The sequence below is a fragment of the Athalia rosae genome, chromosome 7, assembly GCF_917208135.1.
Source record: "Athalia rosae chromosome 7, iyAthRosa1.1, whole genome shotgun sequence".
NCBI lineage: Eukaryota > Metazoa > Arthropoda > Insecta > Hymenoptera > Athaliidae > Athalia > Athalia rosae.
This window is the reverse complement of record NC_064032.1, coordinates 8,808,651-8,822,426: the sequence shown is the minus strand read 5'-3', so window position 1 is coordinate 8,822,426 and position 13,776 is coordinate 8,808,651. Positions and strand designations below refer to the sequence as shown.

Here is a 13,776-nt window from a genome sequence, read left to right as displayed (position 1 = left end):
TATAACCATACAACGTGCAGCTCATCGACGCAAGGATGAAGCCGCTATCCGGTTTGTAAATTTGTTTACTTCTTCTCTTGAAGAACAAACATTTGCGTGGCACGAAATATGTTATAGGCCAGTCAATAGAGCACAAAAAGAGTCGATTTTTGCAATAAAATTGTACAAAGAACGACTCACGCTATGTTTCGGAGAATAGCGCGTAGATGAAAATGTATGTTCCAGGTAGAGGAGAATCGCTCTGAAAATTTGTTAAACTAAGAAGAGAATTGGAAAACCCACAAATGGTTTTTTTACACACCTCGATCAGTGAATTTTCCACCAATAAAAAACTAGAGAAACCGTTTGTTCGAAAATTCTTTACTCCGTCCAATTTGAAGCTGGAGAAACAATCTTGCGGTAAATAATAGAAAATAATAAGTAGTTGATCGATGCGTAGAATGGTTTTCGTACGACGCATAGTTTTCGCACAATCGCGTTGTGAACAATAAGAGGGCTCATCTTGTCAAATGCATAAGTTTTAGGAGAGTGGCCTGATTGAAATTCTGTAACGTTTTCGAAAAGTGGAGATTGAAAACTTCCATTCGTCTCCCTTGAATTTTCAAGTGGGAGGTGCAAAATGTCTCGAAAATAGCTTTGCAATGCAATAAAAACTGTACTCTTGGTCAATATACGACCGTTAACGAAATGTTGGAATCTTTTAGAGGACGCTACAAGTTCAAGCAATACATAGCTAACAAAATATGGTATCAGAATTTACGCACTTGTTGATTCCAGAAAATTTTATACATCAAATTTGGAAATTCATTGTGGCAAACGACCTTTCGGACCGTATCAAAAATCTAATGCCGTTGTCGATGTTATGAACTGTCTTTGTGAACCTATTTGAGATACCGGTCGCAATATCACTTGTGACAATTTTTTCACGTCTATTCCATTAGCAGAAGATTATGTGAAAAATCGTCGCACTACTCTTATAGAGACAATAGGGAAAAATAAAGGAGAATTGCCGCTAGAATTGATTGAATGTAAAAAGCGTGATATTCCTAGCAGCAGGTTCATATTTAATCATTCGTGTACAGTTGTGTCATATGTTCCGAAAAAAAATAAGAATGTTTTTTCGCTTTCACCTCTTCATTCTTCAGATAAAATAGATGTCGATACTGGATCTAAATTAAAACCCGAGATTTTGACATTTTACAACCACACAAAAGCTGGTGTTGATGTGGTTGATCAATTAAAAGCCAAGTATTCTGTTGCCCGAGAAGCACATCGTTGGCCCATGCTCATTTTTTATCAATTCTTGTCTAAATTGTCAGAGATATCCCTATTTGTTTATGAGCAAAAATTATAAAATCGCGGATAAAGTCGGTTTTTGTGAATGAAATTTTTTTTTTTTCTGTATCTAGAAAGTACTCATGGAAGACTACCTTCACGATTTTGTGGCACCATGTGACCATCGTTCGTGCGAAAGTATGGGCAATCCGCGGATTTTGCCTCGTCGCGTATTGTTGCTCAACTATGAAACTAGGTGAGCGAATCTTCGACTATTCTCTGGGAAAGGGATTGAAGTTACTGCTCCATCAATTACAATACCACAAGTTGATTATTCATCAAGTTATTCGAAAAAATCGGAAAATTTTAAAATAAAATTTTTCATCCTCCAAGGTAAAGTACTTAAGATGTTTCCGAGCGACCTTTGAATCCAAATATCAACGAACTTTCAACTCTTGAGGTTGATATATAAAAGAATAGAAATATAGATATATATCTATGATGAAAGTGAAGATCAGGCGTTCGAAAATTTCCCAGAATTTTTCAACTAAATTAGGTTCGATATATCTATGGTATTATCATGTGTTATTGAATTTTCCTCTCATGATTCTGCAACTTTTGTTCCACACATTTTCCAAAAGAATCCTTAGGTTTACAGGTTACCTGTATCATAGCCTGTATCTATCGTTGAAAATTTATGGATACCGTGTATAACATGGCTAATTTTTCTCGGTCACATATCTGTCGGTCAAGTTGAACAGCTACGTCGAATTATTATATCGATCGGTCACCGTAACCAAGTTGACGCCAAATATTAATTTTTTTCAAAAAACCAAACGCCAAAAAATTGCTCACGAATTGCTCTTTCGAAATACACAATTGCTCTACTCCTATAATTAATTGTTAATTAATTAATCGCAATTAAAAAATCAAAATTTTATTCCCTTTTATCTCTAATTGTAAGGACTTTTTTTGATCGTACTTGGTGCCAAAAAATTGCTCATCCTTTTTTTTATCAGTAATGATAATTGTTTTATACATAAAATCGTTTTTAATTAATTAACAATATAAATAATTATTTTGTGCCTTTAAACCTGCGAGTGACAATTGTGACGTCATCGTCGCGACAATTTGTTTGTCGCTTTTATGTGGACAAGCCACAGTGACATACTAGGCTACATGCGTGTACGTCTATGTAAACAAACTCTTAATTGTTATTCTTTTTATTGTTAGACTGAATGTTTAATAATGAAAAAATAATTATTTTTCTAATTGAGAAAGTTTTTCTGTATTGCTGAAATTAAATAGTAAGTTTTTTTTCATAGCATTATCTTTTAGAAATATAGTAAGTCAATTTTTTTTTTTTTTTTATTCAATAGTCATTTTTTATTATAAATCGCAGAAATGATAGATATGTTTCCCTATGTTATGGGTTTTTTTCGGGCATTCAATTATGATTACCTTGAAAAACTGATCAATAACGAACAGGAATAGGACAAGTTCAGAAATCTTGCTCTTAAGAGTAAAGAGAATTCAGTTGCTCAAAAACTTCTTACATTCACTGTTGAAGATTTTCATGACACATTTATGGAAGCTATTGAGAAAGTCGGTGCTGAAATCAGCCATGTAAATTAGTGACAGTAAATCTGTGTTTAATGTTGTGCATCTTGGTCTAGTAAAGTCGGTTCTACGGAATAAAGAGTGTAAGGCATAGTCGTAGCATTACATATGCCTAGAGCAGACCGCAGACAAGCAATTGATAATTGCTGATATATTGTGTTTAATATAAGAATCATCAAGTCTCATTTTTAGCTCCAGTGCATCACAACATCCAAGCAAGTAACGTTTGCAAACGTTAACTTGGTATACTAAATTCTATCAAAAAATGTACGTATCTTCATAAACATTACATCAATTCTGACTATAAACTTACTCAGCATGTGTTAATTCCTATTGCTAATTTATTAATATTCTGGTAAATTTTTTCATTTAATCACATAACAGTACATCATAGTAATTATTTCCTGATATATTCAACTCTTTTTTCACTATTTAAACAAAGAAATATTTTGATCCATTTTTATTGTTCACAGTTAATTAATTTTAATATGACTAATTTTTATTTATTTTTAACAGCAACATTGAGGCAGGTATTAGAAGATACAAAATATTTGGTGAAAGCAAGACACACATTAGGATTCCTAGGATTTCTAGAATTTACGGTGGTTTATGTTATGCGAGTTTATCTGTCGGTTCCCTTGTGTCGATAGAATATCAGATGAATTACTCTGATAATGATGATGGCCATGATATTACTGATATCAGCCCAAAAATTACTTCTTTTAATGGTGCATTTGTACCTGTAAGTTTTTTTTCTTTTTTGATAAATAATTCCATCAAATAAAATTATTCAATTGAAGTTTTTAATTAAAGTGAATATTTGAATATAATTTATTTATGAATCATCCGTTTATCTCAGCAGATTCTAGTACATATTAAATTTATTTATTTAACTAGCCATTTTATAGTTATTTAAACATTAATCATCTAGTATTTCTGTAGGAAATTTTAATTTTTAAATGTTGGGCAGAAAAATTAATAGAATTTATTTTTACAGAGTCCAGGAGAGTTCAATTGGGATGATAAGACCCAAGGGATAATACTGGGTTCATTGTTCTTCGTCTATGTAATCACAAATTTTCCAGATGGACAAATGGCTAAAAAAGTCAGGGGTGAATTAATTTACGGTCTAGGTGTATTTATAACTATTTTATTAACCATAGTAAGTCGATTTGCTGCTTACTGGGGTTTTGGTCCGTTTTTAGCAGTAAAAATTGCTGAAGGATTCACTAAGGTATTTTTTATTTGTAATAGTAATACTTTTACCTCTAGTTAAATCTAGCATACGAACTTTCATTTAACTTGAATTTCTATTGTCTCTTGAAATAATTTAATTAATTATGCAAATAATGAAAAATTTTTTTTCGTAATTATTGAATTTTTTAAAAAAATATTAATCATCTATAATTTTTATAATTTATAATTTAAACTATATTTAAATAATCAAATTGACAAAATTAATTAATAATTTCAGGGTGTGACATTTCTTGCAATGTATTCAATGCCTGCACACTGGCTCCTACCATTGGAGCGAAGTAAATTTGCTGTTTTAGTTTATGCAGGTGACTATACTTCCATTAACAATAAGATATTATATAACAACAATAACTAATTAAAACATAAACTTTTTCTTAGGTTCTTATTTTGGTACTGTGATAACGTTACCACTGAGGAGTTATCTATGTTCATTAGAATTCTGGAGCGGTTGGCTGTTAGCTTCTTATCTATTCGAAGCTCTCGGCATCATGGAGTACATATTTTGGGTTTTATTTGTCTTCATCACACCTGTAGAGCACGCTCGTATTGATTACCAGGGAAATTATACATTGAAGCCTGAGTTGAGTCCAGTAACACAGTAATTTTAATTTTAATACTTACATTACTCATTAATTAAATTACAAATTAAAATAAAAATTTTCATTGATCAGGACGAAGATAAAGGCGTTCCATAGCTCGCCGTCCTGATATCAGGGCCGATGTGGGCGATAACAATAACACAATGTGGTCAATCATGGGCCTTTTACACCCTCTTGACTAAGCTCTCTCTTTGACATCTAGAAAGATGCATTCCTCTCAACATTGCCATACTTGACCACCTAGATAATGGGACTAATGATATGTAATTTAGCGGACTCGCTCCTGGAGAAGCGAATCATGCCGGCCCCGACTTCCATGAAACTCTCGAATACTGGCAGCTCCGTGGGAATAAGTTTGAGCATAAATTTTGATTAAAATGATTAATACGTCGTTGCGCATCTTAGATTAATAACCGCTGGTCACTTATATAAGATTTTACCAAAACTTTATTTCAAGCAATCGAATAGTCATTGAATTTTATCATCAGCAAGCAGAACCAATGTACAGAGAATCAGATCATACTCATATAATTGCAATGAATACAGCATTAAATACTAAAGTAAGAGTAAAATATACGGACCGTGGGGCAGTTATCAAAGTTGTAGCTCATGATTTATCGAAAAGTTTAACGCCGTCAATTCACTTTTTATGTCGACCTGGTCACATAACATTCTTTATTCTTGATCATAATGTTAATAACTTTAATAATTATAATGATGATTTATTAATGCATTGAGACACTAGTCTAATACTTTATGTTCAGTAAACACAATAGACATTTAATTATTATTGATGTTTATTTAAATAACATCGGCTTGCCGCCAATTTTTTGTACTCTGCGCATCTCGATGCACCATATTTAAAAACAATTGAATAGCGTACTAATGATGAATGTTTAGTTGGTGTTGAGAATTGTTGTTGGTGTTTAATTTATTTTAATGTTTGTTCCTGTGTAATTTATTTAATTATTATGACTTCTTGGGCAGCAGTATCTCATTTTGAAATACTTGAGACAATACAAAAGTTCAAGTTTGAAATTTGTGAAGAAAATGGTAAACTAAAATCTAGGTCCAATCCAATTTGGAAGGAAATTTGTTCTAAATGGAAGTTAGATTCTGGAACTTACCGCATGAAACCTTTAAATCTATATTTTTATATATCACAAAATCGTAATGCTATTTTGACCAGTTATATTAAATCTCGAGATATAAATGATTCTGAGACTGAGGTAGAAGAAACATGTGCGGATGACAAATCATCGTCAGCAAGCGATGATCGTGATTTTCTAGACGATCAAAATGATCCTGATTTTAGTCCCCACACGCAACGGAAAAATCATCCTTGTAAAAACAAGGTATTGAAATTTACTATAAAATTTTCTGCAGAAGTATGGGCCTCTTTGAAACCTATCCAAAAAATAGACAAAAACAATAAACCGTATTTGACATTACAACCAAACTGGACACATACATTAGCAGAATTAATTTATAATGCAACGAAATTGCCTTGTGCATTCAGTTTTCGAAGTAATAAAGTTTTTAGTCTCGACGAGGAAAATAATGAAAGTTCTGAAAAAAATTATAATTATAGAGTTAAAGTGGATGGTTTTTGTGCTGAGAAAAATCGTCGAACGGCAATCTATGGTGAATCGAATTATAATACTCATGATAAAAATACTGAAATGACACTTGTTACTTTAAATACCAAAGAAATTGCTCATTTTAAAAAACGTTATGTATCGAAAGGAAGAAGAACAGAAGTGAAGAACGAGTTAAAAAATAAAAAAAGTACTAAGTACCGAGAGGAATTAATTTTAAAATTCCAGGAATATGGAGATCAAGTGTCACCGCTCATCCCATCAACTAAGGTTTTAAACGGAATAAAACAAGAAGCTGAAAATGAAGACTTTGAAATACAGGGTGATTTATGGAAAAATTTGACTAGATTGCGGTACAGTGTTGAATTTTGTTCTACGCTACGACAAACTGGCTACGATAAATTTTTTGCATTTTATTGGAGCATGGAACAAACTGATGTCTACAACGACTTACTTAAACTGAATCCTATAGTTTCTATAGATGCAACTGGAAGTCTTGTTCGAAAAATAAATGATAGTGGACGTCGTTTAAATGGACCAATATTTCTGTATCAAATCGTGACTCATATAGATAATTTAATTGTTCCAGTATGTCAGATGCTTTCGGAACGCCACGACACCAATATTATTACAACTTGGCTTCGAGAATGGATTTCTAGTGGTGCTCACATTCCGCAGGATGTCGTGACAGATATGTCCAAGTCATTACAAAATGCAATTTGCTTAGCGACAAATAATCAAACTTATGGCGAATATCTAGAGTCCTGTTATCAATGTTTAATTGGTAAACAACAGTCTGTATCAAAACCATATTTGAGAATTGATATTGCGCATTTAATGCATTGGATTTCTTCTTTAAAATGTTTCACCAATGCGAAACCAGGTATTAAAGATTTTTATCTACGCGTTATTGGACTAATGAGTACTATTGATTGTTTTCATCAACTAAAAAAATTGATGACAGCAATTTTTAAAATCTGCCAAAATAGCCATGGCTGTAACGAAAATATTAAATGGATTTTTTCTAAAATAGAAACATTTAAATTTGATAGTACTATTGATTTGAAGAGTATACGAGAAACAACATTTTGTGATAAAGAAAAGGATTGTGACGAACATTTAGTTTGCAACGTCGATGAAAAAGAAAATACAAGTGACCAGGAACTTGACAATTTTATTGACAATCTTGCAAAAGATACATGTATTAGTAGTATGAAGTTGGATCTCGCCGTTAGCTTCGATGACATCAATTCATACTATTTTCCTGAAATTCTTGAAGAATTAAAACGACTATTTAAAAAATTTCCCGCTTGGACAAATGTAATGCGAGCAATTTTTGGCTCCGAGAATGACATTCCAACATCTGCAAGATCTGAAAACTATTTCAGAACAATTAAAGAAGACTTCCTGAATAACCATCGACCTAGTAGTATAATTAAAATACTCATAAAACACATGCGATCCTTAGTAGCTCGGATGATAGACGCTAGATCTGAATTTGACAAGAAATCTTTAATACAACCAAAATTTAATGTAAAAAACGATACCAAAACAAATAAAATAAATAATGTATTGAATGCCTGCGAAAACTGGAAAAATAAATTAAATTCAGACGAAGACGTAAACTTTACTGACAAAGAAAGTTACAATTATTCAATAATGGATTCAATTAGTTCGCATCCTATATCTATTAGTGATTCAACAGCACCAAATTCTTCACTGACTATTTTGACTCCTGAAAAAAAACATTCTAACTCACCTATGTTGGACTCGTCACTTCTTTCAAATGAAAAAAATAATAATTCTTCTCTATTGACATCTGATTTAATTCAATTAATCTCAAGAAACAAGACAGATGATTCGTATTACATGAAATCTCCATTACATAGATCTACACCTGAAAAAAATGAAGAAAACATTTTGACGTTCTCGGCATCCAATGCACTTTCTTTTACTCAACATGGTGATAATGGTTTTAGTATTATATTAGAATCACCTAAAAAATTTAATTTAAAAACTGAAAAAATACCAACAAAACAACAAAACAAGCACCCAGAGGAAATAATTGATAAAAAAGAAGAATCTATAACCTCATTTCCTAATCTGCATATCCTCGACAAAAATGTTACTGATAAGAAACTAACAACAAAAAGAAAAGTCATGCACTCTGAGCCAATTGTTGACAAAAAAAGAGGTAAATATGTTGCTCCATGTTCTGATATCCAGACACTTTATGAAAATATTGCTGTTAAAAAAGTATCTAAGATAATAAAGAAGAAAAAAATTATTGAAAACGGCAATAGACAAAAACCCCGTACAGTTCATAAAAAAAAATATTTTTTGCGAAATACTTGCGGATTTGATAGCCTGTGTGAAATTTTTTCATTTGGATATTTGAATTTCAAGAATATAAAAAATTTTATCGATTCACAGAGTCAATCCAAATGTTTTTTATCATGTGTTATAAATTATGCTAGCTTTGGGGCTTTAGCATCATTTTATAAAAAAAGAATTGAATTATTATTCTCTATATATCCAGGTCGAGAAGGTGCAATTAATTGTGCGGACGATATCAACGTATTGATGCAGCGACTATTCGCTCAATTTCCATGTAACTCGAGCAGTACAGAGTTTTTGTGCACAAATGATTTATGTAGAAAAAAAATCGTAAAAAAATTTATAACATTAAGTATCTCAGCAAAAAAAGTATGGGAAAGTGGGATAGAAAAATTGCAAGATAGCGTTATGGATGCATTAAAAGGACGATCATTACTTCACTGTAGATCGTGTTTACAAAACTCCGTTCTAAAATCTACTTTTATTGGCGTATTTTTATGTTTAGACATAAGTCACTTTTACCAACCTTCTCCTTCTCTCTCGAAAATTCATGAGGATCAACGTTTAACTGAAAATTTGGGTAGTATTCCAATAAAACTAAAGATACTCGATAAAAATTATTTATTATTTGGTGTAGTAGAGTTTGTCCCACCAGTATTTTTGAACAAAGTCGGTCATTATGTTGCTTACACAAGGTCAATCAACAATAATTGGGTCGAATTTAATGACTTGGACTCAAAGCCTAACTCATGTAATGCAAAATCGACTAATATTAATATTTCATTGTTATTTTATGTTTTAATTTGATATCTATGTTTTATAAACTAAATTATAATGAAATGAAATAAAAATGAAAAATTTATCATTTTAGATCAAATTGTTTTTCTTGATGTAATGTTTTACTAGTAATAAATTATTAATATTTTCAATGAGCTCATTTATACAATAATAATTAAGTTAGAAGGTAGATTATGTTTCTTCTTCATTCTCAACAGAGACATGCAATATAATTTCAACATTAATACACAGTAAGTGATAAATAAATTATTTTTAATGTAACACTTAGTCTTGGTAAATAAGCTTAATTACAGAGAATTGAATAAAGAAATGAAATTAAAATTATGAACTATGACAAACTCTTTATTATAACAGAATGCCACCAAATTGTGTCGTTTGATAAAATTTATTTTATTTTTATTTTACATTTCTTTTCAAAAATAAAACTAAAATTTAAAATTTAGTTTGTAACTGATTCCCGTGAAGTGATAAGTAATAATTAATCGCATTTAAAATTAAATTTATCAGTAACCAAATGAATTGTATTATAATGTTTTTTAATCACTATTAGATCATGTCATTATTTCTAAATAATCGTCGTATTTTATAGACTTGCTTGCTTAAAGTCCAATGGTATTTTCCACGAGCTTTCTTTTTCACTTTTGTGGTCACGCTACTTCGTTAGTTTTTTTTCTCCTTAAAAACTTCTTTACTTTAAAAACCTCCCCTCCATGATCTGTAAAAATACAATCAACATGATTATAAGGGAATTAACCAAATTGAAATACTGTAAAGTTTTCGTAACAACGAGTATTTAAAATAATGTTGGAGGAAAAATAAAAATAAATTAGCCTTCATTCTAGCTCACCTTCAAAACTCAGGAGCATCTAGATTTTCCCTTCTTTTTTCGGCTAAGACTTATAACTACAGACTAGAGATCCTCGCACTCCATTCTGTTCTCATTATACTTCATACTCTCCAGTGAAAGGCCGCCAACGTATATCTCTCTTCGGTTTATTAAATAACGACACTTTTAACCTTTAATTCGTACTGTTAATAAATTGTGAGTAATTAGTATGAGAAATAGCACGATTAGTATTGATGATGTGATTATTTATTCCTCATGAAACACTTTTTAATTGATTCTTCTTGCGCGTGACAAGATGATAAGATAAGTTGTTCATTAATTTTTTTGTTTATCTATTGATAGAAATTTTACATAAATTTATCTGTATTATGAATAAAATAGTAAACATCTGAATTGTTTACGTAGACGTACACGCATGTAACCTGAATTATTTCGAAAGACAATAGAAATTCAAGTTAAATGAAAGTTCGTATGCTAGATTTAACTAAAGGTAAAAGTATTAATATTACAAATAAAAAATACCTTAGTGAATCCTTCAGCAATTTTTACTGCTAAAAACGGACCAAAACCCCAGTAAGCAGCAAATCGACTTACTATGGTTAATAAAATAGTTATAAATACACCTAGACCGTAAATTAATTCACTAATTCATTATTAAACATTCAGTCTAACAATTAAGAGTTTGTTTACATAGACGTACACGCATGTAACCTAATATGTCACTGTGGCTTGTCCTCATAAAAGCGACAAACAAATTGTCGCGACGATGACGTCACAATTGTCACTCGCAGGTTTAAAGGCACAAAATAATTATTTACATTGTTAATTAATTAAAAACGATTTTATGTATAAAACAATTATCATTACTGATAGAAAAAAGGATGAGCAATTTTTTGGCACCAAGTACGATCAAAAAAAGTCCTTACAATTAGAGATAAAAGGGAATAAAATTTTGATTTTTTAATTGCGATTAATTAATTAACAATTAATTATAGGAGTAGAGCAATTGTGTATTTCGAAAGAGCAATTCGTGAGCAATTTTTTGGCGTTTGGTTTTTTGAAAAAAATTAATATTTGGCGTCAACTTGGTTACGGTCGATCGGTCTAAAAAATAATTTGCGAAATCGTGTGACTTATAGCGTATCAGATCGTTCTGTGGGTAAAACAGCGTCCTGAAGCGAAATCCTCAAAAAAGATATTTTCGCCGAGCGCGCCGACTACATTCATATCGCGACACTACGATTTGCCAGCAACTTGTCCGATCTAGTTCAATATACAGGGTGTCCCATTTTTAAAAATGCAGCCGAATATCTCGGAAAGTATTGGTTGCAGAGAAAAATATTTCAGATCAAAGTTGTTTGGTTTCGAGGGGGACAGATTCTGATGATATTGGCTTTTTTGTAGGTGGAGGCGTTAAGGTGATATGAAGGTCAACTTTTGTTTTTTAAATGGAATCATGTATTTATTATTGATTCATCAGATCGGGCGTTAAATTTTACATCAAAAAGCACTACTGAACTGATGTCCTAACATGAACGGTTCCGTAGATATTTCATTTTTCTCAAAATAAGTTTGTGAGCGTTCATGTTTCGGTTGTGTAACGTGGCGTTTCCAGCCCCGTTACTACGGCACCCAAATCTCCCGGAATTTCCTCCCGTTTTTCGTTAATAATCTAGAAAACTGCAGCACACCGAAACGAATCACCAAGGCTAAATTAAAATAAGAGATATTCCGTATGTTAAGCTAATTTTCGTTGTTGTTCCGAATATTCTCTTATGGGACCTGGGAAAATACCGACGAGTTGAGCCAGGACGACCTACGAGGACCTCCCAGGCCCTTTCCTCCGAGGGTACAACTCTGACGTCATCCGTGCCAATCAGACTACCGATGTGCACTCTCCCGTGGTGGACCGGACCACCAGCTGATGACAGCATCGCCAACATCTCCCGCCTCCCGATCTACCGAATCGCTACCGGCGTATAGGACCGCAAGACGACCCGTCTACGATCTCCCGCTAGACGATAGGTGCGTAAGACGCTCTGCTATCGACGAATGGATGCTACGGAAGGCGGCGTATAGGGTGGCATGAACTGAGTAGTGTCACCTCCCGTCCCGTAACTTACTGGCCAGGAGCCAGACCAAAATAACATCTACCGTTCCGGAACTGATCCCGTCACCGGGTAAAACTTGGTAACCTCCCGAGATGACGTTCTGCCTAGGAAGACATGTAGGAGCCGAGGCACAAGTGAGCCCAGGACTCATTTCCGACTCCCGAGACGACATAGGATAGAGATGTTGCTCTTAGGATGAGGACTCCAAGTGCCTGAGTCGACGCAGCCTTGGATGGCCTTCTGAACGCAGACAGCCAGCCGGTCAGTATTCAAAAGCGAGCGCGGCCGATGAGGAAGCATGGATGATGACGTCAGAGGAAAGGAGAGGCGCCGAATAGGCAAATTCAATTGTCAACCGAAGAATTGCGCCCTACACCTGTGGCCTAATTAGGAGAGGGAATCGCCAATCCGGACGATTTCCGAGTAAGAAGATCCTGGACACCGGCGCTCAACTCGTCCTACTCTACGAGATACCGCTGTACACACAGGACGTTTTGGCTAGATCCACGTGCCTCGGCATTGCCGATGTTGCCGGGAAGATGACCAAACTTGATCATTTAGAGGAAGTAAAAGTCGTAACAAGGTTTCCGTAGGTGAACCTGCGGAAGGATCATTAACGTTTCGTTACTGCGAAAAAAAAGCAGCGAATCGATGATTATTTTGGTAGATTCCACCGTGAATCTCACGCAATTATAATCCAGTCAAAAGACACACATGGCACAAGAGGTGGCGTACATTGTACGCGTGTCACGAATATCGAACTACGTAACGGCCGAAACGGCTCGTGTCGCACTCACACACGTCGACGACGAACGATCTTGCTATGTCCGTTGGAAGAGAGAGAAAATAATATAAAAAGGACATTACAACTAGTGTATCACGGTAAAATATATCGTGTGCAGCAGCCAAAAACAAACTAAGGCATAAATGGCTATGGGTAAAAAAAACACTAGAAAAATAAAAGGACATTGCTACTACGCCAACCTACGGGGGCGCAAGAACGAAAACTCTCTTTCCATTCTGGACGATAGCGATGCGGATCGTGATGCCATTCGTCGATCAGATTTGGGTGAGGTAGCGACATTGTGCGCGTTGCTGAGGCGACCAAGTGCCCGCTTCTGTTGAACGGGACGCTTGGTGTGCGTTTGAATCAACCGTTCGGTCGATCCCCCCGCTTTGTACGAGGCGTGGCGCGCGATTGATCGAACGGTTTTTTTTATGCTTTTTTTTCAAATTGTTTCTTTTCAAAGATACACATGAAGAAAAGTTACCATACTTTCACGGGGTAACCTGCTCCGGCTGGAGTTTGGCTCCACCGGGGTGACGTCGCGTTC

At 33.8% G+C, this 13,776-nt stretch overlaps 1 pseudogene; it reads left to right on the top strand.

The window, feature by feature from the left end:
• Window positions 1-743: 743 nt before the first annotated feature.
• Window positions 744-5,127, top strand: LOC125499688 (annotated as a pseudogene).
• The last annotated feature ends 8,649 nt before the right edge of the window (window positions 5,128-13,776 follow it).